Source organism: Triturus cristatus, chromosome 5_1, assembly GCF_964204655.1.
Source record: "Triturus cristatus chromosome 5_1, aTriCri1.1, whole genome shotgun sequence".
NCBI classification, from domain to species: Eukaryota; Metazoa; Chordata; class Amphibia; order Caudata; family Salamandridae; genus Triturus; species Triturus cristatus.
In genome coordinates this window covers 232,085,536-232,110,795 of record NC_140587.1, presented here as the reverse complement: position 1 = coordinate 232,110,795, position 25,260 = coordinate 232,085,536, and positions in this window count along the sequence as shown.

Here is a 25,260-nt window from a genome sequence, read left to right as displayed (position 1 = left end):
AAAACACTCCATCAGGACCTGAAGACCGACATCCATGAAAACACTCCATCAGGACCTGAAGACCGACATCTATGAAAACACTCCATCAGGACCTGAAGACCGACATCTATGAAAACACTCCATCAGAACCTGAAGACCGACATCCATGAAAACACTCCATCAGGACCTGAAGACCGACATCCATGAAAACACTCCATCAGGACCTGAAGACCGACATCCATGAAAACACTCCATCAGGACCTGAAGACCGACATCCATGAAAACACTCCATCAGGACCTGAAGACCGACATCTATGAAAACACTCCATCAGGACCTGAAGACCGACATCTATGAAAACACTCCATCAGGACCTGAAGACCGACATCCATGAAAACACTCCATCAGGACCTGAAGACCGACATCTATGAAAACACTCCATCAGGACCTGAAGACCGACATCCATGAAAACGCTCCATCAGGACCTGAAGACCGACATCCATGAAAACACTCCATCAGGACCTGAAGACCGACATCCATGAAAACACTCCATCAGGACCTGAAGACCGACTCCATCAGGACCTGAAGACCGACATCCATGAAAACACTCCATCAGGACCTGAAGACCGACATCTATGAAAACACTCCATCAGGACCTGAAGACCGACATCTATAAAAACACTCCATCAGGACCTGAAGACCGACATCTATGAAAACACTCCATCAGGACCTGAAGACCGACATCCATGAAAACACTCCATCAGGACCTGAAGACCAACATCCATGAAAACAATCCATCAGGACCTGAAGACCGACATCCATGAAAACACTCCATCAGGACCTGAAGACCGACATCCATGAAAACACTCCATCAGGACCTGAAGACCGACATCCATGAAAACACTCCATAAGGACCTGAAGACCGACATCCATGAAAACACTCCATCAGGACCAGGGCAACTTTCCACTGCAACTTTTAAAACCCTACTTCCCCTCTAATCTCTTATTGACTTATAATTGCTTTTATCCCTAAATCCCTCTACAGCGCTCCACTCCTTCAAGGCTAGGGCCATATTTACGAAAAAACGTGGTGCAGCGCAGCAAGTCACCTTGCTGTGCTGCGCCACTGGGAAAGGGCAGGATTAAGGCAATACAGCACATTCCTGTCCCTTCCCCTGAGCTGGGGAACATGGGGCAGCCTAGCAGCAATGCAGGCATCCTTGCACCATGCTGAATGGGTGCCTGTATTTTAAGAAATTTGTTTATGTGCAGGAGGGGCACCTTCCTGCACAAAAAAGTCTTGAGAGGCTTTTTCCTCTTTCTATATGTGCTTCAGAATGCAGCACACATAGAATGAGAAAATATGTTTCTCCTCGTTACAACTCCCTTGGGGAGGTTTATCTTTTTGGTGCATTCCCAGGTTTACCTGTTCTTGCAAATCTGGGATGCTTCACTCTAGTACATTAATCAAGATTTAATGGAGCCACGCAGGGCCATGCAAGGTGGTCTTGCGTGACTTCATACGTTCATAGGCTGCATGATGCATCAATCTTGCACCATGCCACGTGGTGCGTCGTTCTTGCACCACGTTGCATGGTGCAAGATTGACGCAAAGGGGTTCATAAATATACCCCTATGTTTAGATTCCAGGTCCATGTCTCTGTGTAATGTTGCATTCATGGGTGTATTATTAGAGCCACATGTTTCAACTGTTAACTGGAGTGTTAAAGTGTACTAACCTCAAGTGAAGGATCCATGCTGTGAAAGAAAACATACTAATATCTAGAGATGTTTCATTCAATTCAAGAGATCATTATTAGCACATTAACAGTACTGCCTAAATGGGCTATTAATTGTACAAATATTTAATCACACAAATAAATTGCCAGTTTGGTCCAATACTCCATTTTCAATTCATATTCATATCTAATTATATTGAAAACCATTAAATGTTTATTCTTCTGACAACTTGGTTGATTCACCCCGATAGAAATACAAATTATGTGAACATTAATATCCATTAAAATTGTACTACAGGCAACATAGCTGGCAACATATTTAGATTCTAATTTCCATAAGGACCTATCTCTGTCACATCCTCTAGGGTGGCTTTCAACTTTTATTCATTCCAAAATAACTGCTAGGTCTGGGTTATAATTGTAAAGTTGGGCAACATGAGTTGGGCAACATGGTTTGAGATAAGTTATTGAAGGAAAGTGAATTATTAATTGGGTTGGACAATAGTCCACTGTAATACATTTGGTGGGGTATTCTCAAGAACGTGTGATAATTATTGCAAAATTAGCTTCTATCACGACAAAATAACACCGTGTTAACGTTGTATTCTCATCCCGGCAGCACCATGCAATAGTCTCACGATAATGGGCCAAATGACCGCGTTAAAATTAACCCAACGCCAAAAAAACGCGAAAAAAGTTGCGATGTGGCCAATCGCGATACAAAAATCAGAGATAACCAGCGACAGGCCTTCAATTCCCACGCGTCATGAGGGAAAATGCACTATAAAAACAGAACAAAAAAAAAGCATAAAAAAATAAACTGCGTAGCACCATGGATGCACCCCGACCAAGTGCAGAGGACAACGTGAACCCCACAAGCCCCACTGACGACCAGCAAGGAACCTATGGGTCGGAGAAGGCCAAGGAGAAGAGGAAGAGGAAGACACGGTTCAGCCGGCAGGAAAACAGGATCATCATTACGGAGGTGATAGAACAATACCAACAACTGTACGGCACCTCCAACGTGTCATTGGTAACAAAGACGCAAATATGGCAGACAATCTTGGACCATGTGAATGCAATTGCAGTGTTAAGGAGGACAATGGAAGAGGTCAAGAGGCGCTGGAATGATGTGAAGGGCAAAAACAAGAAGAAACTCGATGCCAACATGAAAGCAGCAACGCTTATTGGAGGTGGGGGTCCACGGCACAACAGGAGCTGGATGATATGGAGAAAATGGTGGCCACAGTCATCAGTCGGGATACGGTACCAGGAGTTGGGGATCCGGACACTGCTCAATATGACCTGACACAACATCAAACAGGGTGAGTACCGACCAGGGACTGGGCGGACGGGGGGAGATGGACACAATGGCACACATGCACAATTAAGTAGAGCACACTGCACACCCACAATGTCTCTGTATCATGCCCCTGATCCCCGTGGCACACTGCAACACACATACAAACACCAACTAGGTCCCCGTACTCCATGTCCCCAAAGGGGTCCCACACCACACATCACCAATCTCACCACCAACACATGCAAACGCGCAAAACCCAGCAAAGGTGCCTATTCGTGAGCCACACTGACAATGCAAGTGATACTACATGCCGATAAGCATGGCTGCAGTCCAATCATCATGACAAGGTGCACACCACGACAATGAGGTGGCTGAGTGTGAACCACATCCGGAAAGGAGAAGGTCACACTCTGACACATCCACATGCACAAACAAACCCTGACGTCAACAACACATCTGCGGACAAACCATGCTCAAGAGCCACAACTCGACCAAGAGCCCAATTCACCCAAGTCCGCTACATCTCAGCACTGTAGAAGCACAGAAGGCAAAGGCACACTGCCTGAAAGGGATAAGGGGCCGCCAAACACTCCATCAGGACCTGAAGACCGACATCCATGAAAACACTCCATCAGGACCTGAAGACCGACATCCATGAAAACACTCCATAAGGACCTGAAGACCGACATCCATGAAAACACTCCATCAGGACCAGGGCAACTTTCCACTCCAACTTTTAAAACCCTACTTCCCCTCTAATCTCTTATTGACTTATAATTGCTTTTCTCCCTGAATCCCTCTACAGCGCTCCACTCCTTCAAGGCTAGGGCCATAATTATGAAAAAACATGGTGCAGCGCAGCAAGTCACCTTGCTGTGCTGCGCCACTGGGAAAGGGCAGGATTAGGCAATACAACACATTCCTGTCCCTTCCCCTGAGCTGGGGAACATGAGGCAGCCTAGCAACAATGCAGGCATCCTTGCACCATGCTGAAAGGGTGCCTGTATTTTAAGAAGGATTGTTTATGTGCAGGAGGGGCACCTTTCTGCACAAAAAAGTCCTGAGAGGCTTGTTCCTCTTTCTATATGTGCTTCAGAATGCAGCACACATAGAATGAGAAAATATGTTTCTGCTCGTTACAACTCCCTTGGGGAGGCTTACTTTTTGGTGCATTCCCAGGTTTACCTGTTCTTGCAAATCTGTGATGCTTCACTCTAGTACATTAATCTAGATTTAATGGAGCCACGCAGGGCCATGCAAGGTGGTCTTGCGTGAATTCATACGTTCATAGGCTGCATGATGCGTCAATCTTGCACCATGCCACGTGGTGCGTCGTTCTTGCACCACGTTGCATGGTGCAAGATTGACGCAAACGGGTTCATAAATATGCCCCTATGTTTAGATTCCAGATCCATGTCTCTGTGTAATGTTGCATTCATGGGTGTATTAATAGAGCCACATGTTTCAACTGTTAACTGGAGTGTTAAAGTGTACTAACCTCAAGTGAAGGATCCATGCTGTGAAAGAAAACATACTAATATCTAGAGATGTTTCATTCAATTCAAGAGATCATTATTAGCACATTAACAGTACTGCCTAAATGGGCTATTAATTGTACAAATATTTAATCACACAAATAAATTGCCAGTGTGGTCCAATACTCCATTTTCAATTCATATTCATATCTAATTATATTGAAAACCATTAAATGTTTATTCTTCTGACAACTTGGTTGATTCACCCCGATAGAAATACAAATTATGTGAACATTAATATCCATTAAAATTGTACTACAGGCAACATAGCTGGCAACATATTTAGATTCTAATTTCCATAAGGACCTATCTCTGTCACATCCTCTAGGGTGGCTTTCGACTTTTATTCATTCCAAAATAACTGCTAGGTCTGGGTTATAATTGTAAAGTTGGGCAACATGAGTTGGGCAACATGGTTTGAGATAAGTTATTGTAGGAAAGTGAATTATTAATTGGGTTGGACAATAGTTCACTGTAATACATTTGGGGGGGTATTCTCAAGAACGTGTGATAATTATCGCAAAATTAGCTTCTATCACGACAAAATAACACCGTGTTAACGTTGTATTCTCATCCCGGCAGCACCATGCAATAGTCTCACGATAATGGGCCAAATGACCGCGTTAAAATTAACCCAACGCCAAAAAAAACGCAAAAAAAGTTGCAATGTGGCCAATCGCAATACAAAAATCAGAGATAACCAGCGACAGGCCTTCGAATCCCACGCGTCATGAGGGAAAATGCACTATAAAAACAGAACAAAAAAAAAGCATAAAAAAATAAACTGCGTAGCACCATGGATGCACCCCGACCAAGTGCAGAGGACAACGTGAACCCCACAAGCCCCACTGACGACCAGCAAGGAACCTATGGGTCGGAGAAGGCCAAGGAGAAGAGGAAGAGGAAGACACGGTTCAGTCCGCAGTAAAACAGGATCATCATTACGGAGGTGATAGAACACTACCAACAACTGTTCGGCACCTCCAACGTGTCATTGGTAACAAAGACGCAAATATGGCAGACAATCTTGGACCATGTGAATGCAATTGCAGTGTTAAGGAGGACAATGGAAGAGGTCAAGTGGCGCTGGAATGATGTGAAGGGCAAAAACAAGAAGAAACTCGATGCCAACATGAAAGCAGCAACGCTTATTGGAGGTAGGGGTCCGTGGCACAACAGGAGCTGGATGATATGGAGAAAATGGTGGCCACAGCTATCAGTCGGGATACGGTGCCAGGAGTTGGGGATCCGGACACTGCTCAACATGACCTGACACAACATCAAACAGGGTGAGTACCGACCAGGGACTGGGCGGACGGGGGGAGATGGACACAATGGCACACATGCACAATTAAGTAGAGCACACTGCACACCCACAATGTCTCTGGATCATGCCCCTGATCCCCATGTCACACTGCAACACACATACAAACACCAACTAGGTCCCCGTACTCCATGTCCCCAAAGGGGTCCCACACCACACATCACCAATCTCACCACCAACACATGCAAACGCGCAAAACCCAGCAAAGGTGCCTATTCGTGAGCCACACTGACAATGCAAGTGACACTACATGCCGATAAGCATGGCTGCAGTCCAATCATCATGACAAGGTGCACACCACGACAATGAGGTGGCTGAGTGTGGACCACATCCGGAAAGGAGAAGGTCACACTCTGACACATCCACATGCACAAACAAACCCTGACGTCAACAACACATCTGCGGACAAACCATGCTCAAGAGCCACAACTCGACCAAGAGCCCAATTCACCCAAGTCCGCTACATCTCAGCACTGTAGAAGCACAGAAGGCAAAGGTACACTGCCTGAAAGGGATAAGGGGCCGCCAAATCAGAGCTGCAGGGGCGACTCACCCACAATGCAGCACAAACACATAAGAATAAGAGCACCTTAACATTCACAACAATGTGGTACATACTGCAACACTTTCACAACATAACACAGGCACAACTCGTGCCGCATGTGTGTCCAAAATGGCCAATCACATCTGGCATAGCAGGAAACTGTGAGATGACACGGTACGAGTACAATCTCACATCCCTGATGTAGTACAAATGTCCACTGTCCAGCATCAAATAGGCATCTCCCCACAAACAGTCACAATGTACATTTTCATGCAGTCTATATGTAAACTTCGCAAATGCGTCAACATACATGGAACACACTATGAAACTGCATCTCCCCTTTACATTGCAGAGGGACAATCAACACCTCCTGCAGAGCAGACCCTACATCACATCAGTGATGATGGAGACGACCCCCAGGACATCGACCTAGATGAACTCCAATGGTTCATGGACACCCTCCGCACCTCACCTCCAGTAGCATGTCAGCCCAGCACCATCGAGGTGAGCCCACCCTCTGCACAGACCACACAGCAGGAAGTTCCCACCACCATGTCTGGCTTCCATCACCTCACCGAAGCACACATGGCATTCCAACGCCGTGTGTTTGACTGCCAGAAGGAGCTGGCTGAACAGGTGCGGGTGGGGTTCCACCAAATGGCAGCCAAACTAGATGCCATACGTGGGTGTCTAACTCCCATCAGGGACCACTTACACTCCCTAACGGACACCCACAGTCCGCCCCATGCCCTCCAACAATCCATGGCGGCGTCGTTGGAGTCATGACTCGGAGACAACAACAACTGTCCAGCCAGAGTGGCTACAGCGATGTCATCCGTGGCTTGGGAAACATGAGGAGGGTCATGGAGAACATGGAGCAGATGCAGGCTCAAAGAATGGCTACCACGGCTGCACACGAGAAAGCTGGAGATGGGATCTTCCATGCCCTGCAGATCCTCATCAGGGGAGTGATGCCCCAAGAGATTGCGCAGATATGTACCACCACGATGCAGGGATGCACCCTGTGACTCAAGTCCCACAACATGAACAACATGGACATAAGGGGGAATCACTGCCCCTACATTCTTCCATGCTTTCATACTTGATGAATCATGGACATGACACATCTGTGTGTATTGGAATGTATTATTATGTATTATTCATGCTCAGTGGAGTGTGGAAGTTGTCTTAGTACTGGGCCATGCAGACGACACGTTACAATGTTGCCCCACAGAGTCCTTTAGGGATTGACAAGTTACTCAGAAGGGAAAGGGTCCAGTCCGCAAGCTGATTGCTATGTCATTGTTTTGCAAACAATATATGGCAGTCCATGTCGAGGTGCAAGGTTAGTGTTGCTGAGTGTATCGGGAGACAGTGGAAGGTGTTCTTCCAGGGCATGATGCAGAGGGCAGAACGAAGCAGAAACAGGCAATATGGAGGAGATGAATGTTACAGACTCCAAGTCAGTATCAGCTACATGATGATGAAGACAACCCCCAGGCCATATACTCAGACGCCACAAAAGTTCAACCAGAGAGTGTCCATGAATTTCATGGCACAGACTTAGTGGCACCAGAGTTGGAAGGGAATGCAGTCTGTGATGAGGCCTCTGCCATGAACAAATCACGACTCAGTTCCAAATGTATGACCTACTTGACTACAGTGTAGGCCGGAGACAGCTGTCAGCAGGGGCCCACATACACAGAGTTAGAGGCACCAGTGCAGTTGTTGAAAGTGTACGACCACCTCCATAACGAGGATCCTTTTTTTCCTCCGGACTGAACCGCGCCTTCCTCTTGCTCCTCTCCTTGAGTACAATGATATGAACTCTGAAATGAATAAATCAAGACTCAGTTCCAAAGGTGTGATCTACTTGACCGCAGTGTAGGCCGGAGGCAGAGATCAGCAAGGGCCCAGAGACATGTGTCGTTGGAATGCTATGCACAGAGTTGCTGGCACCAGTTCTAAGGGAGTACAGTGATATAAATGCTGCCGTTGACATATGAACTCGGACATCATGAAATCAAGACTCAGTTCCAAATGTGCCACTTACTTGACTGCAGTGTATGCCGGAAGCAGCGGTCACCGCCGGCCAACCGCTGTTCAGCCTGCTACTCCTGTAACTTTCACACAACTTTGAAATGGCATGTGGCGATGATTTGTGGTTGATAGAGGTAGAAGCACCAGAGCTGAGCATGTGTGCAGCCGGCGAAGATGCTGTGTCCTGCTGGGTCCAGACTGGATTGGATTAGTGTGAGGCCTGCTGGACTGCAGTGTAGGCAGTACACAGGTGACCCCGCGGTACTGGACCATGGTGTATGCAGAAGGCAATAGTCAGCAAGGGCCCACAGACACGTGTCGTTGAAATGCTATGCACAGAGTTGGTGGCACCACCTTAAAGGGAGTATAGTGATTTAAACTCTGCCATGAACTATGTGCCATTGTATAATCAAGACTCGGTTCCAAATGTGTTACCTACTTGACCGCAGTGTAGGCCGGTGGAGTATGTCAACGAGAGAGAAGTGCTGGGGGCCTGTTTCGTGGAGGGCGTGATGGTCTGAGGAGGCTGCCAAGGTCACGGCCTCAGGGTTGGAGCTTGCACCGGCACATGATGGGCCCTCTTTGACACACGCCGGTGTAGGCAGATGAGCAGTGAGGCCTCGTTGTGCAGGGACGGCCAAGATGGGTCTGGGGTGCAGCAGGCGCACATGATCGCAGGCACTGCCGTTCACGGCGTCGGCCTCATGGTGGGCTGAGAGAATATGCCCCTTGGTGTATTATTTACACGTGATGGTGATCCACCTTAAGTAATAATCATAATCCTTGTTGAGCATGAATCTCTGAAATCACTATATTAACCTCAGCTGAACCCCTTGGTCGCTTTGGACCTGGGCAGACTGGTTTAACTTATAGTCAATTTGTAAAGCATTTATGCAGTACAAAAACAATAATAAAGTAAAAACAACAACAACGAAAAATCCCAAAGCAATTTAGAATAATAGATTAAATCTTAGTAAGTGAAATGGCACCAGAACAATAAAAAAAATCCAATAAATGAAACCAGTGTTATGAATTTAAATACCAATAGCACCAAAAAGCATTAAGAACCAACCATGGTCACCTGGTTGCGTAGACTGGGACCTAGGCACATATTGAGGCCGACCCTGATGGAGCTACAGAAGCCAGGTTCAATCCAGTCAGAAGATGTACCTTCAACCTTAGTCTTTGAAATGAAAATCCAAAATCTTAAGCAAGGCAGCAGACTGTGGCTGAAAAGGGCTTCACAAGGACGGATATCTATTGGATGAGTTCCTGGTAAAGCCGATGAATTTTGGTGTGAACGTTCTGAGTGGGAGAAACTTGATTTTCACGCCAAGGAAGGTCATTGCAGGCAGGGTGCTTTTGGCACCTATTCCCAGTGAAGATTTGTATGTTCAGACTAAGGCACTTCTTTGGAGCTTGGATTTCTCCAGCTGGGCAAACTGCAGGCTGTAGCCAAAGAGAACTCCATGAGGCTGGATACCTTCTCCGTGAGGTCCAGCTGAATTAAATTTGATGGGGGAAGGGAAGCTCAGGTTTGGGAAAACATGAATCTTCAACACAGTGGCAGCACACCTTTGTCAGGTTAGCTTGCCAGGTTTATCCTCCAAAGGTCTTTGGATCATAAGGTTTCTAAGTCTCAGGTTTCTTAGGATGGTGGGAAATGTACACTTTGACACAGCCGAGAGTCACTCACAATCAGTTCTGGGGCTAGCGCTAGGATGGTGGGAAAAGTACACTTTGACACAGCCGAGAGTCACTCACAATCAGTTCTGGGGCTAGCGCCTCTCCCACTGGGTTTACAGCCAGGCTGGCTGGATGAACAAAGGTTCACCTTCTCCAGGTCTCACTTTACATTTACTGGTGAAAGGGCAGGACCCTTTAACAGTTAATGAAGTTCCTAATGCCATCGAAGCTGGTATTCCTTCAAGAGGAAGAAAAACACTTCCTCACACCTTGGCCATCGCCTCTGATTGGGAGCAGTTTTTACACCTTATTAAGGTGTAGCACCTGCTGGGCTGTAACTGAAGAGGTAATGCAAATTAGCCTTCAGGAACATCAGGTAGTTACTAAAAGTTACTCTTCCAAAATATTTATAAAAATCCAACTACACCATTGTATTGGACTTTTACTAAATGTTGAAAATAGTGGTTGATCTATTTTTTCAGCTAGTCCAGAACCTAAAGAGCAGAATTTAAATGTAATAATGGTCTCACTGTTTCTCATGTGCCAGTCAAAGCTTTATACAGTGTAAATAGTTTTTGTGTGGTAATTACTGTAGGGGCATTCTAACCTTATTTTTCTATACGTCCCATTTTAAATGCCATGCACTCTACTACAAGGCATACAAAGGGATGACATTAATATTTAAAATGGTAGACTGCAAGTTTTATCTGCAGCTGTCAAGCCACAGCGGTAGACCTGAAGTCCTATTTGCCTTGTCACACTAGTGGATGGCGCAAAAGGTGCTGCAGTCCACACGTGATATGTAACTCCCCAAGCCATGGCGGTATTTCTGTACCATATACGTATATGAAAGTTCAATAAACCAATTTGTAGTTAGTCAACTAAACCATGTTGTAGTGGCCAGCACACATATGCTAGGTCTCATTAGCAATGTTTCAGTGCAAAAAGCAGCATCTGCCCTGCACAAATAAGCCCTTTTTTACAGGAATGCTTTCTCTTTCTCTTGGTTCATAATGGCTCTTTGGTGCTCTGAAATGCACCTTTTGACAGGAAATCTTTTATTGATGATGATCCAATACTTAGAAAGCATAAAAAGCTGTCTAGTCAAGGCGTCCTAGTGCTAATTTCCTGTCTGTTGAAAATCCTCCTTAGGGTCAGATCTTTCATTAAATATTTCCTTAAATCTCAAAATCAAATGTACTTCTCTTTTTCAAAGGGAACTTTTAAACAGCATTTCTTTCTGTATGTAAGTGTTTCACCAGGAGGAATCTTCCAGTTAAGTCTCTCTGGATTTGAGAACTTAGCATGTAAAATGCTTTTTCTTGCTATGAACTTTCAGAAAAGAGATGTTTGTAATAAATTGCCTCATATTTCAACTAAAATTACTTGATCGTACTGTCATTTATCTATGCTGTGATAGGGATTTTGTGATTTTTCTCATTCAAGTCCTTCACAAATCATTTTGCCACTCTTGTGTCTCTCCTTGAAGAAAGAAAAGGCTCATTTATATACTGTAGATATAATACTATCCCCTTCATACAGCATGCTGAGGCAGGTCCACAATTCATCGGCTATTTCAATCAGCCCATGAACACATTTGCATGGGTAGGAGTGAAGCAGGTGCACATTGCCTTACCTTTGTTTCTTTCTAACTACTGTTACGTTTAAAGGAAAAGGTATTTTATTCTAGGCATAACTTTATCATGTTAGTATGTTTCAAGTAATTAATTGCTCTGGTCAAAGAAAATGTTTACAAGCATTAATACCTTCCTCATCATGTTTATATAATTAAAAATTCCCATTTTCATACTGATCATTATCAAACATTCTTCCCGATTGATATCAATGATCATCCTAAGAAATACCCTTACTATCTTAGATATCAAAAAGAAAATGATCCACAAAATGGAATAAGAAATGATTAGTATACCTTAGCTGTTTTCTAAAAGGCTACCAACAGTTGCAAGACCTAAGGGGCACAATGAGTTTATGGACCTTGAAAAGCATGCCGAATGTGGGCTTTACCGGTTTAACCTTTGTTAGAAATGTATACTCTTCTATTTTATACATTCCATAAGGAAATCATAATATTTTTGTACCATATCTTGGTGTATTTCTAAGACAGTGGATGCATAACATACAGAATAATTTAATTGATACATCACTTCCTTTCCATATAATGTTCATAGGGTTTAATGATATTTGATCTATCTTTTCTTAATTCCTTATGTTATATTATGTCCTAATGGGTTTTTCTTTTCTAATATTTCCCAGTTTGAAATCACACAATTATGAAAGACATTCTTTGCATATGTTGGCCTATTTTGTATGTATTGGGATTGCATCATAAAAGCCACTCTCTCAGCTCTGCCAGTATTCAATTGTTAATTAATGTCCCATCTCCAGTTCATATAAAAAGTCTAAAATGTCAGTGTCTCTAATGGTCAGAAGATGCTGCTTTTATTGATTGATCTTTCTGGTCCTCCACTACTCCCTCATTTTCCTCATTTTTTGTTTTTCCATTAGTTTAAATTTTCTTTTCAATTTGAGTACTGAATAATATGAATAACATGTTGAATATTGTCTACAGTTTTCTAATGTGTGTGTGCCTTCCTTTTATATGAAGGGTTGCTTTAGTTGTGCCATTTGCTTTTTTTTCTCTCTTCTGGTTTCGTCTTTCTCTACTGTTTTGTCCTCTTCTCTGATGATCTTTCTGCAATGTCTACCCTCTGCCTGTTGAATCCCCACTGTATCATCCACTTCTAGTTTCCCCAAAATTATATTAATTTGTTTTTTTTAATTCAACGATAGATCCCTGATTTGATGTCTCAGCTGATTCCTTCTCATTGAAGGCAACCTCTTTTAACAAGTCATCTCTGTCAACCTATTTGTACTTTATTATCATAAGGCCTAACATCCCTTTCCTTCAGGTAGCACAGTGGGTTGTACATTTCTCCAGCAAACAAGAGTTTGGATTTTGAAAATGCAGTAGTATAAAAACCCATCATTCTCATAGAACAGTGAAATAATAGATTTTTATATTTTCATTATGTTTATTCATGTTAAAAATCCATCAAATATATAAATTCAAATATATAATTAGATATACGTTTACAATACATGAAAATCTGCTGTTAAAAGGCAGTGAACGGAATAAAATCAGGGCTTAATTTGTGCCGGTGCTTGCCGGTGCTTAATAATCAGGGCCGGGTCTACGCATCTGCTGCGCGCGCCCACATTGATGTTTTATTGTTTTGTAAAAATATACCTTTATTGTACTCGGTGCAGCCACAGGCCCGCAGCGTCTTTTTCACAGTATCCCGCCGAGTGGGTGAGTCATGGTGTCATCACCGGCTTCAGCATCACGGCGTTTAGTGTTGCTACTCGAGTCGAGTGCCGCGACTCACACTTCTTAATCACGTAGCAGCCCTGCTGCCCCTGCCCAGGCCAAGTCCAAGAGAGTATTCAATGATAATAAATCTAATATTATACATATGTCATCATCATCATGATGGCGGAAGCAGGCCCTTCTTACGTGCAGACGCAGAGATGTTGACTGTATGCCACTTTCCAGTGGGTGGGCGGGCCGCGGAAGTTCGGAACACACACTGATTTATTTGGGCGGGCGTTGGGGCTGGGCTGGAGGTTCTGATGGGGTAGGGGTTGTGCGTGCACTTTTTTTTTTGTTGCATCTTTTATATAGCGCAAACTCGACCCGAAGGTATTGGAGCGCTGTACATGAGCACCGTATTTACATTACATATTCAGGCACGGGAAGATTAAGTGATTTGCCCAGAATCACAGGATGTGGATGCGACCTCGAGGCTCGAACCTTGGTTTCCTGTACCAAAGTCGGCAGCACAGCCGACGGAGCCACCAGTTGCCCTGCCCCAGCATAACCACCATGGCAGCTCCCCATAAGTCAGCCCGGCGGTCCGGGCTCTACCAACGACGACGACGAAGGGCAGAGCTGGCTGGGCTGTGTGCAGTGCAGGCATCGATCAACTGTCTGGCAGCCAGTAGTACTGTATAAAGGACGGTCTGGCACTGCAGAATGCGGTCTGGTAGCAAGCAGGCAGCACCAGGCTGCCGCCGCCTAATCATTCATAGTATGCACGTCCTAATTATTAACGCAAACAGCAAAGGTACAAGGAGGCAGTGCAGTGCAGCTAGCAGAGTGTGCCCCCCTGCCGACCGGCCCACCACCACAAGTAATGGAAAGAGATTAGAAGTTAAGCACTTAAAAGTTTTAAGTTAAGCTGCAGCAGTAATTCATTGTAAACTAACTAGCTAAGCGAAGCCAGCTAACTAGGGATGCCAATGCTAACTATCTACGCCGTATGCCGTCACCAACGCTGTATTTTTTTTGGGTAGCGTGATGGGGGTTCCGCTGGTCCGGTTGTAACTGTAAGATCACAAGAGTGGACCGTGGGGCTGGAGGCAGGCAGCAGGCAGCTCACCTCCAGCGGCTCCAACCACTCCATAATATATATACGAATAATACTACGATTATTAGGATGATGATGGTAGATTCAGGCTCACAACTTAAACCAGGTCAGTAACATAAACGAAATACCAGTTTCAGTAAGAATATGATTGCTTTCTATATACAATGCATATATGATATACAGAATTGCACATCACAAATAGTGTCATGGTTGAGTGTACCTTTTAGATAAAATAGTTCCCCGTGCATTGCCCTGAAATCACTCATTCGGAGGCAGAATAATACAGCAAACAGCTGATAGCATTGTGGTGACAGAAAACTACCCCTCTTGGTTGACTTAAGATGTGACTGAGAATGTCTTAAGTCAATGGCTTTAAGAAGCGGATGCAAACACACCAATGGTCACAGAGAGCTGACCGTAAGTACACTCTATGTACATTGTAAGCAGTAGGTCCTGTAGACAGCTGCACTGTCATCTCAGAGCTGAACATGAATTGTGTCTGTGATTATAGGGGGATCTGGGTAATTGGACAGCACACAGCCATAAACATGATTGACTATCATTAGGGCAGATTTTATTTTTGTGGCCTAGGGTGACCAACCGTCCGTAAATTGGACTTCACGTCCGTTGTCCGTGAGGATCCTTTTTACGGACGCCTTTTGTCAGCAATTTTGGGCCTTGCAGGAAACAGAAGTGTTCCCTGTGAGAGGCCTCAGCCCCCTTGATGGGGCGCTTCGCACTCATCTGTGAAGCACAAGAGCAGCCCCACCCCGCCCATTGTCATTCTGTATGCGGCTGATTGCCACATCCAGAATGACAATTGGCCAGTCTAGGCTGTGAAAGCATTTGGGGGCCTCCTCCAGTCTACTCCTGGGGCAGGGCATTCCCTTAAGGTTTGATGGAAGACATTTACATTTAAGACTCCTCTAAGGCGGTGGTCTGGAGCGTGACATTGAACACTAGTCTAGATAGCCTAGAGACTTGAAATTTCGTAACTTTAAACCCCATTTTGATTCTCACACAAATCTAGGTGTTGTGAGCTGAGCATTTAGTAAACACCAGTGACACGGGGTACAACATTTTTCGTGTGACATGTTGCACTTCATTCAGTTTTAATGTTTTGACCTCCAAAATGAGGAATTGGGATTAGCTCTTGTTTCAAATGGGTCCCTGGTGCACTGAAGGGGACCACAGCACACAAACTGTAGGATTACCGTGACCCAGACCCTTTTCTTTACCAGGCTTTCTTCCAAAATACGATTGCAGCAGAAGGAAAAGTTACACCAAGCAGGCACACAAAAAGAATATGTAGAAGAGAAGTACCACAATTACAGTGTGCAAAGTAAAAAAAGTTTAGAAGAAGATATTATAGTTCTTCACAGTCTCATCATTTCAGAGCTGAAGCATTGTTAATATTATTTACAACAAAGCCATAGTTGCTGCTTTTTTTAAATTGATTTTATGCAACTAACATCCATTGACAAAGCCAATACTCATGGCTTGTTAAAAGTCTAATGTTACTGGGTGCAATGACAGAAACAGCAAAATACCAGTCGGGCGGCGCACTATGCTGAGCACATACTTTTAGCTTACGTGTTTTAAGCCAAGCCCTTAATTAAATCAGACACACCCCCTAGAGACACCCCAACTTTTTTTATCCCACGTAAAGCCCTGGAAACAACACCATGTCACAGTCACCTCACGTCCTGGCACTTTGCATCATGCATGACTCATGACTTCCAAGTTTTCAGATTGCCTATGTGCAGGTGCATAGTGAACCTCCCCCACCCCACCCCACCCCTTGCTTTAGGAACTACAGCGAGGGTGATGTTTTGATGAGCCTCTTCTGTCTGCAACTTGATGGGTGGATGGGTGGGTGGGTGTATGGGTAAAATGTGGCTGAAAGGATGGGTGGCTAAGTGAAAGGGGCATGGCGAGAGAAAGGGAGGATGGATGGATGAGTGAAAGCATGGATGAATGATTGGCAGAATGGATGGGTGAATGGTGCATGAATGAGTGAATAGAAGAATGTAAATATGGATGAGTGAAACGATGCATAATGAATGAAAGGGAGGGTGGAGAGCTGGATGGATGGATGAATGAAAGGGTGGATGGATGAGTGACTGGGTGGATGGATGAGTAAGTGAAAGGATGGCTCAATGGGTAAAAGGGTAAATGGTTGGATGGATGAGTGAATGGGTGGAAGACTAAATGGATGAGTGAAAGGATGGCTTGGGTGAAAGGGTAAATGGTTGGATGGATTAGTGATTGGATGAATGGGTGAAGGAGTAGATGGATGAGTGAAAGGATGGATTCAGTGAAAAGGTGGATGGATGGATGATGGATGGATGAGTGAAAGGGTGGGTGGATGAAGGGATGGATGAGTGAAATGATGGATGGAAGGCTAGATAATGGATAGGTTTGCAAATGATTGAAAAGGTTTGGATATGGATGGGCACACAGATGGAAGGACAGAATGAATGGTGAAAGACTGAATGATGGATGAAAGAATTAATGGATGACAGAATGTAAATTATCATATGAAATACCACAAAAAGACCTGCACAGTTGCTCAAAGCTGCACACATACCAAATAATTGTGAAGTGCACGATTTTCTCAACCTCATATAAATTTATTTTTACTTGTACTTAAGTGGTTTTCTATTTACTTACTATTATAGTATTGCACAACTTCCTCTGGTGTGTCTGTAAAATGCACCTTTTTACACCAAGTTTTGTTCTGAATTTTGATCTTCTGTCCAGAATTTTTGTCCTGAATTTTGACCCTCTGTCCTGAATTTTTAAACTTACCGTCCTGAATTTGCACCCATGCCAGTTGGTCACCCTATTGTGGCCTGAAGCCATAGCGGTTTTCGATACTGATTCTGTTTGCTGAAGAGAGTTCGAAACACTGCCAACCTTTAAATGGGAATTTTTTTTAGCATATTGAACAGAAATTGTGTTATGGCGATGTGTGGTACGCTCTTTTTTATAGAAAGTTGTGAAATAGCATTTACAGAGCTTAATCCACTATACTTTTACTTTGCACCAGTCGTTTCTTGAAAACACCATTGTCACATTTCGAGAAATGACAGTCCGCATCCTATGTATCCACTTTTAGGAGGAATAATTTCTTGGAAAATTGAAGAGAAGTTAGTATTTGTGTGTGTAACTCCACCAACCATGATATGTCACCTCTGCTTTCCTTTAACGCTTTTATCATTAAACAACCGTAAATCAGACTATACGTGAGCCTCCTTGCCACAAGTGAAGCATCGACTCTGACGCCAAATACGAGCTCTTTCACTCCTCGTAAAACATATCAAATCAGGCCATATTTGAGTCCCCTTGCCACCCACGAAACACTTGTAAATCAGGGCGAATATAAACCCTCTGGGCGTCATGAAACACAGGAGGATAAATATGACCAAAAAACGTGAAACACTTGTGAATCATACCGTATTATTTCCAACCCAATCAAAAGAAACAGACATATTCAGAGCTAAAATAAAAATAAAACTTTGGGAGGGGATAGAGACACCTGCCAGTGTGATGCAGACAAGAAAATTGGGACGCACGATCCCTAAAAAAAGTCTGCTATTTGGTTTGCAGTGGGCCCTTCATGCCTTCCGACACCAGTGTCATGGCACCTGTTGCACTACTGATAGCTACGCCCCTACCAGGGTTTAACTGGGACACAAAATAGGCCCGGGGACCACAATAAAAGTGACCCCATTGGTGAAGCTTTGTTGGTTCCTGGCGATTGGCATTGTCACCTCCTTTCATTGGCTGATCTTGCTATGAGTCAGCCAATGAGAGGAGGGTGCAGTCCCTTACTCGTACCAGAGTGGATGTGGTCAGTGAGATTTGCTGACCCCACACTACTTTGTGACGAGAGTCACTAATAGACACTTGGCTCTGGGACCTTCAGGGCTTAAAACTAAAGCTCCCAGGTCCAAGGCTTTCAGTGACGCTCCCCTCGTCATGAGGGGTAGGACTTCCACCACTTCGCTTGGCTGAGGAGCTCAGGCCCACAAGGTGTAAGATCTTCAGTCTGGAAAAGTTCCCCTAAGGCAGCCATGCACCTTCACATTTATACTCCACTATACTGATTAACCTTAACCCATACCCCTTCGGCCACTGAAAGTGACAGAGGCTGACTCATTCAAGTGTATTGCATGATTTTATTCAGTTTATCTGTTTGGACTAGTGTTTTCACAACATTTTGTTTTATTTTGTCACTTAACTTAAGCTATGTCAAAGTTGTATCTTTGAACTCATAGACTCTGTTAAAAATGGCATGCCCTACCTCCAGTATTGTCCTTTCGCCAAATCAGCACACAGAGCACTGAAATTGTCCCTTTTCAATGCATTAGTGGTTTTAGCTAATTTATACCAAAATTGTGCTTTAAATGCACTTTTGCTTTAATCTTTTTCAAAATGGTTCACGGGGAACCTCCTATCAAAACCTTACTCTGAGGAAGGCTCCCTTTCTGAAATTCAGAACAGGTATTATATTTGACTTTTAGCAGTGTCAGTTGAAGATGTGGGTGGAGCTAATAGAGTAAGTGGGTGGAGCCAGTGGAGGGAGTGGTTGGAGCCAGAAAAAAAGTGGGTGTGGCCTCCGACAAACATTTAAGCACCTGCACTTCATATTTTACAATTTAAGCTACATGCATGTTACTTGTTGCAGTGTGAATCCTAATGTAATGCAATAAAACTATTAGAAATCCATAATTTCCTCTGGTAATTCAGGTGGAGTTCCTAAACATCTGTGTCTCAGATGCCATACAGACAACAGAAAGTGAGATATTGCAAAAGCTAAAGGATCACTGGTATGATGTTTATCAACTGGACAAATAAATAAGACATGGGCCTTAGATTCTTTGCATTCAGGGCAAAAGAAGTAATATTTATGGGCTTCATTTAATTTGGACATTTTCAAATAGGTGCTAGTGGAAGAGTTCCTAGTATAAATTAAAAATGAAATTAATCTGCTAGTTGCAACTCAATTACATATAAAAAGATCTAAATTTTCATTGCAGATTTATATTCAAGAAACTATTCAATAGGACCACTGTGGAAATCCTGCAAGCCTTTTCTCTATTACTTGGTCTCAATACCTCTGATTTGGAGATTTTACCCATTTTAGAGTTTGGCATTCTTGATTATTCCAAACTTCCCACATACCAAGATTTTGAAACCAGTTTTGACATAATTTAAGCAAGGTATGCATACTTCCACACATACATAATCTCATAAACACCATTTTAACTGGACTGCTATGGATCATTTGGTCAAGCATGTATATAAGAGAGTGGCTTGAGATTTGTAAAATGTTCTTTGCGTATGAGGCACAGACCTTGACATACTGGGATTGCAGGTACAGTCTGATGAAGTTTAAAAATAGCTTTTTGTGAAACTGTTTTCCGTGACAACTAATTTGCTCACATTTGAATGACCCCCAATTCTCAGAGCTATGAAAGGAAGCTGTCATTACTTTTGCTCTGTATATGTCTTATATTGTTGAAATAGCTCATCAGAATTTTTTGACAAAATCAACATTGCCAGATGCTCTATGGACTAAAATAAATTGTCTCTTTTTGTGTAAACTGCACACTGCAGCACTGCTGTCCGATCCCCAGCGTATGGACATGGCAGATTTCTCCTCCCCTTAAGGCTATAGTATATGGTGTGTGAAATACAACAACGGCATGGGAAAGTTAAACGTCTTCTGTGTTCTAGAGCATATATTATACCATTCACAAGGCTGACAAATGAAACATGATTTCAGGCCCAAATGTGCAGCCTGACCCCAGCAGATTATAAACCTGTAGTTGTACCCTTTTTGACAGGAAAGAACCCTACTTTAAAATTATAAATAAGCAATCCCTAAGTGGGCCTTGTAACCCAAAATGTAGGTAATATTTAATTGTGGTACATGCAATAATTTAATGTTGGCATATATCTACGGTGACTATTCTCCAAACACTATTTTCACTGTAAATGCCTCTACTTGTCCTAGGAGAAAAACTGGAGTTCAGAATAAAACCATAACAATGCTGTCTCCTGTTTGGGAGAAACCATCAGTTTATTTAAAACACCATTTTTAATGTTTAATATAAATTAAATTCACTGGGGAAGTCGGATTTTTAATAAATATTTTGAAAAAGTGACTTCCAAAAAGTCACATTTATTTGTCAAAGCCACCAGTTGACTAATTAACATTTGCCTGCTGGCAGATTTCCCTGCCAGTGCTCCTCTGTGATGAGGTGTGAAAAATCCTCCTAGGGCAGGGACAATGGCTTATGTCTTTTCACAAGAAGACTCGGTGGTGTGATAGATATCAGCTTATGAATTACAGATGGGGAGGATCCATGAACTGCATTACATGAAACGACCAGGGTAAGGCCTGCCTTTTCACGGTTGAGTGTAATATAAGACAATAGGAAGGGAAAGCCTTTGTTCTTTATACCATCTTTAGCCAGTTGGGCACATAACTAGTGTGAGAGGGATCTGGTCCCAGAACCGCTTTGACGTAGCTAAGGAGGGGGGATTGCTAATTTCCATATACGCATTCCTGGCTGACCCAAAGGCTTGCTTCAGGGGCAGAATGCCTTTGCCATCTTGGAATTACCTCAAAAGGGGGCAATGTGAGATACATTGCAGTAAGACAAACAGAATGAGCTGCAAAAGTGGAAAGGGTTTCCTACAGGAGCTGTTTCATTGGATACAACAGACACTTTCTGGACCTGTAAAATAACAGAAGAGGACTGAAACTACTGTCTGAAACCTTTGAGGAGTCCTGAAGGGCTGAACCTGCCCCCACTTGTACCCTGGACAAAGAGTCCAAGGGTTAGGTGCCTCACTTTCTGTGTAACTACAGAGACCTTAAATGCTAAAAGAGGCTTTTTCCCAGAGTGACCAGTTGCAAATGGAAGAGGACTCAATACTACAGGTGGCCTCTGCTGGAGTGTGTCCTGACACTTACATGCTATCCCTGAGGTCCTGGCGCATTCGTGGTGTCCAGAAGGACTTTTCCCGAAATCTCTGAAAAATCTGGACTTTTGGAGGCCAGGACCAATCAGCCCTAGGTGCACCCTCACTGGGCAAGAAAACCAGGTTGGTCCCTGTTAATTGGGTCAAAGATACACAGGAAGTTAGTAGTGTGCAGTGGCACAGTGCGATTATTTTATTGGTGCAACAACAAAATCTTGGTGCAGTTATTGAGGTAGCAACTTAGAGGCAAATGTAGGAAGCCAATTTGCGATCGCAAATGCTGAAATTCACAGAATTTCAGCGTTTGCGATTGCAAATTAGCAGTGTGCAATGTAGCACACAAAAATCCCCTCGCAATATAAAGAATCACAAATTTTACAATTCCTTATTTTGCGATTGCATTTACAGAATCGCAAATTGCGATTCCTTAAATGCAATGTAAGAAGCATAAAAGAAAGTGCGATTTGGCCTTAAGGAATTGCTTCAAGTTGGTGGTAAATTGCGATTTCACTCAAAAATGCACTATTTTGCATTTTATAAAGTGCCATGTGGCGCACATACATGCCCCTAGGGCATGTATGAGTGCCACATGTGCAGACATGCACATTTCAGGGGTGCAACAGCGTGTCCTTTTGACACCCTGACACCCCTGAAAATGCATTCTCAATTTGCGATTCTCTAATTGCTAATCGCAAATTGAGAATGCCTTCCCATTCATTCCTTTGGGCCTACTAGCCTATCGGAATGAATAGGAAGGTATTCCTTATTTGCAAATCTCAATTAAGGAATATGTGGGATTCGCAAAAATATTAGCAAATCTCACATACATTGCATTTTGCGATTCTCAAATTGCGATTCGCTGAAAATCGCAATTTGAGAATCGCAAAACTCTATTTTCATACATATGGCCCTAAAAAGCAGTGAGAAGGTGACAGATTCTGAATAATGTTTTGTTTCCATTGTACTTTCAGGTGGCTGGACAGAGGTGAAATATGCAGGAAAAAGAGGTAGAGATAGCCAGAGAGTCTTCTTCTCAAACAGTCCTCAAAAGTAAAGAAATATGACTAAGTATTTAAAGAGTGACCATGCCCTGAGTGTGCCTCATAAAGGACCGTTCTGAGTTTAACAAATGTAGAAGTGAATGCCAAACAAAGAGCCAGAGCCTCCGGCATTCCCTTGTTACTCCCAAAAAAAGAAGAACATTTTAAGAAGCAGAGGAAATTAAAAGAAGCAACACATTAAAACTGAAGATGGTCAAATGAATTACTCTGGCTTTACCACGCCTGCATGGGAGCCTCGCAACTCTTCCCTTGGGACTCCCAGCAGCTCAACACAAGTGCTATCTGGAAATGTTTAATTCCCTTTTCGGACGCAATTTGAGGAAGTGCATGCAAAATAATAAAAAAGCTTTCTCTGTTTCCTCTGTGGTGAGCCCTTTCACTGAGGTAAAAGGTGACAAAACCTGATCTCTGTTCTTAGTTGTGCCTCCCTCCCCTTTAGTTAGGATAGGGTTTCTAGGGGTTCGGGTTAAGTGGCCGACGTCTCCAGAGAGGCCCCCACATGGCAAGCCATGACCTCTCCTGAGGCTGTGGGGATCCAGAATGAGGAAAATTAACCCTCCTCAGACTCTTCTCCTTCTCCCTGGTTGCATTTTTCTCCCTTCTGTCCTAAGTCCTGCAGTGAGTCCTGACCTTCCTTAGTAGGTCCTGCAGTTTCCAGCACTTCAGAGGTCTCTCCTCTCAGGTTACCATCATTGCATCTCTGTGTGTATCTCCTACAATGGTGCACCCTTTCAGCATCTTCTGGGTTTTCTGCTCACCATGGCCTCCTAATAATCTGTGTTTTAATAGGAGACATATGCCGAAGAACACCACGCTGTTCACGGCCACACACTTTCAGCTGTCATGTCTATGCTTTTCCTAATGTGACTTCCTTTTTTCTTGTGAGAGCTGTTGGAGCAATCAGGAGCTGAAGCAAGTATCCGTATGGGTAAATCCTTTTCACAGTCCCTCTAAGACATTTCTACCTCCTGGACCATCATTCTCATTCAAGGAAGTGGGGTCCAAGAAGCCTCTCCTGTTGGACTAGTTAAATGTACCCAGGTTACTGGCCTTAAACCTGGTAATGGGAGTTGGGAGTTTTACTCCAACCTTGGAGCTCCAAGCTTCATCCAATCTCCAGTGGTGAGACCCAATGCTTGCTGTCAGAAAATCCTTGCATAGTGAGTAGACGTTTCAGCCCTATCTTTATACTTACATTGCAGTCAGAATTTTTTAGTTCTAGCTGTTCAGCTTTGGGAGCAGTTTTGCACTTTTTCTATTTCAACACAAACTGGTCAAGCCATGGTTTTTGTCCAGGGTATTAGCAGCATGTTAGTATGATTTTGAGGTGGAGCAGAGAGTTTTCAGGCAAATATAACCACTTAAACACCTATTGCTATATGGAGGTACCTCTTCCAGAGGGTAATGGGCCAGGGAAAACTCCTTGACTTCAAGGGGAGCCACTGTCGTCTCCCCTAAAGAATATGCCCTCTGAATCACTGCACTGAGTTTGCTAATATTGTTGAGAATAGGTTTTTGAACTCCTTTTAAGGTTTGCGACTCCTATGCAAATCCACACTATGGCACCACGGTGTAGTCCCGACTCATTGTAAAATACAGAAGCAGATTGGGCACTTTTAGAAGGGAGTAATAAAGGGTTAATATGCGTATCAAATAGAAGTGTATTTCAGAATTTGAAAAAATGAAGAGAGCACTTTGATTTGTTACCTACATTTAAGTGTGTGGAAAAAGAGAAGGAAAGTTTGCCAATCCTGGTTTTACTTTGTTGAAAGTGGTACATCACATTTATTGAGTTTCTGACACTTTCAGATTCTGCAATAGTATTTTAGAGGTGAATTACAAATGTGTAAGGTGTGTTATATATTGTGTTGCAGTGCTTCAATGTTTGTAATGCTATTTGTAAGTTTCTGATGCATTACTTACAAAGCTTGCAAAACATTAGAAAAATGTGTTATTTGAAATATGTTAGCAAAAGTACGAATGTGGATTGTAGTTTGTTTTATGGTACTGAAATGAAGATTGAAATAGGTTGTGCAGAGTGTCTAATGAATGTAGAAGAGAAAAATGCTATTTAAAGCATGTTGGTAGTTGTATTAAGGTGTATCCCAGTCTATATAACTGTGTACCCAGGTATCTTGTATTATGATCAGAAAGGAATACATACACTTTTTTTCTACAAACACAATTTAAAACATGGGACTTGCTCATTTGCCCACTCCCTAGCAGGCGACAGGTCAAGAGGCCTTCCCTCTAGACTGAAATAAGTATCCTTACCACCGCTTTCTGTTCCCTACAGCTCAGTGAAAAGATACTAGTCACCCTTGCAAAAGGAACGTGCATTTGGTGTGCACCCTCCAACCTCAGAACCCTTAACTGTGTTTTACTACATATGACAAAAGCCTTCAGTGCTCACATGTTATGTGTGCTGAGGTAGGGGTCAAGAATACTACAGCTTGCTATGGTCAATCTGAGACAAGGATGTATGTTTTCCCGATTCATGCAAGGGACTTTTTTACATCCCAACCCAATTTATTGAAGAAATGTAAACCAAACATAAAGGTTCTAATTCTAATCAATCCCCATAGTTTGATGAAAAGATCTTTA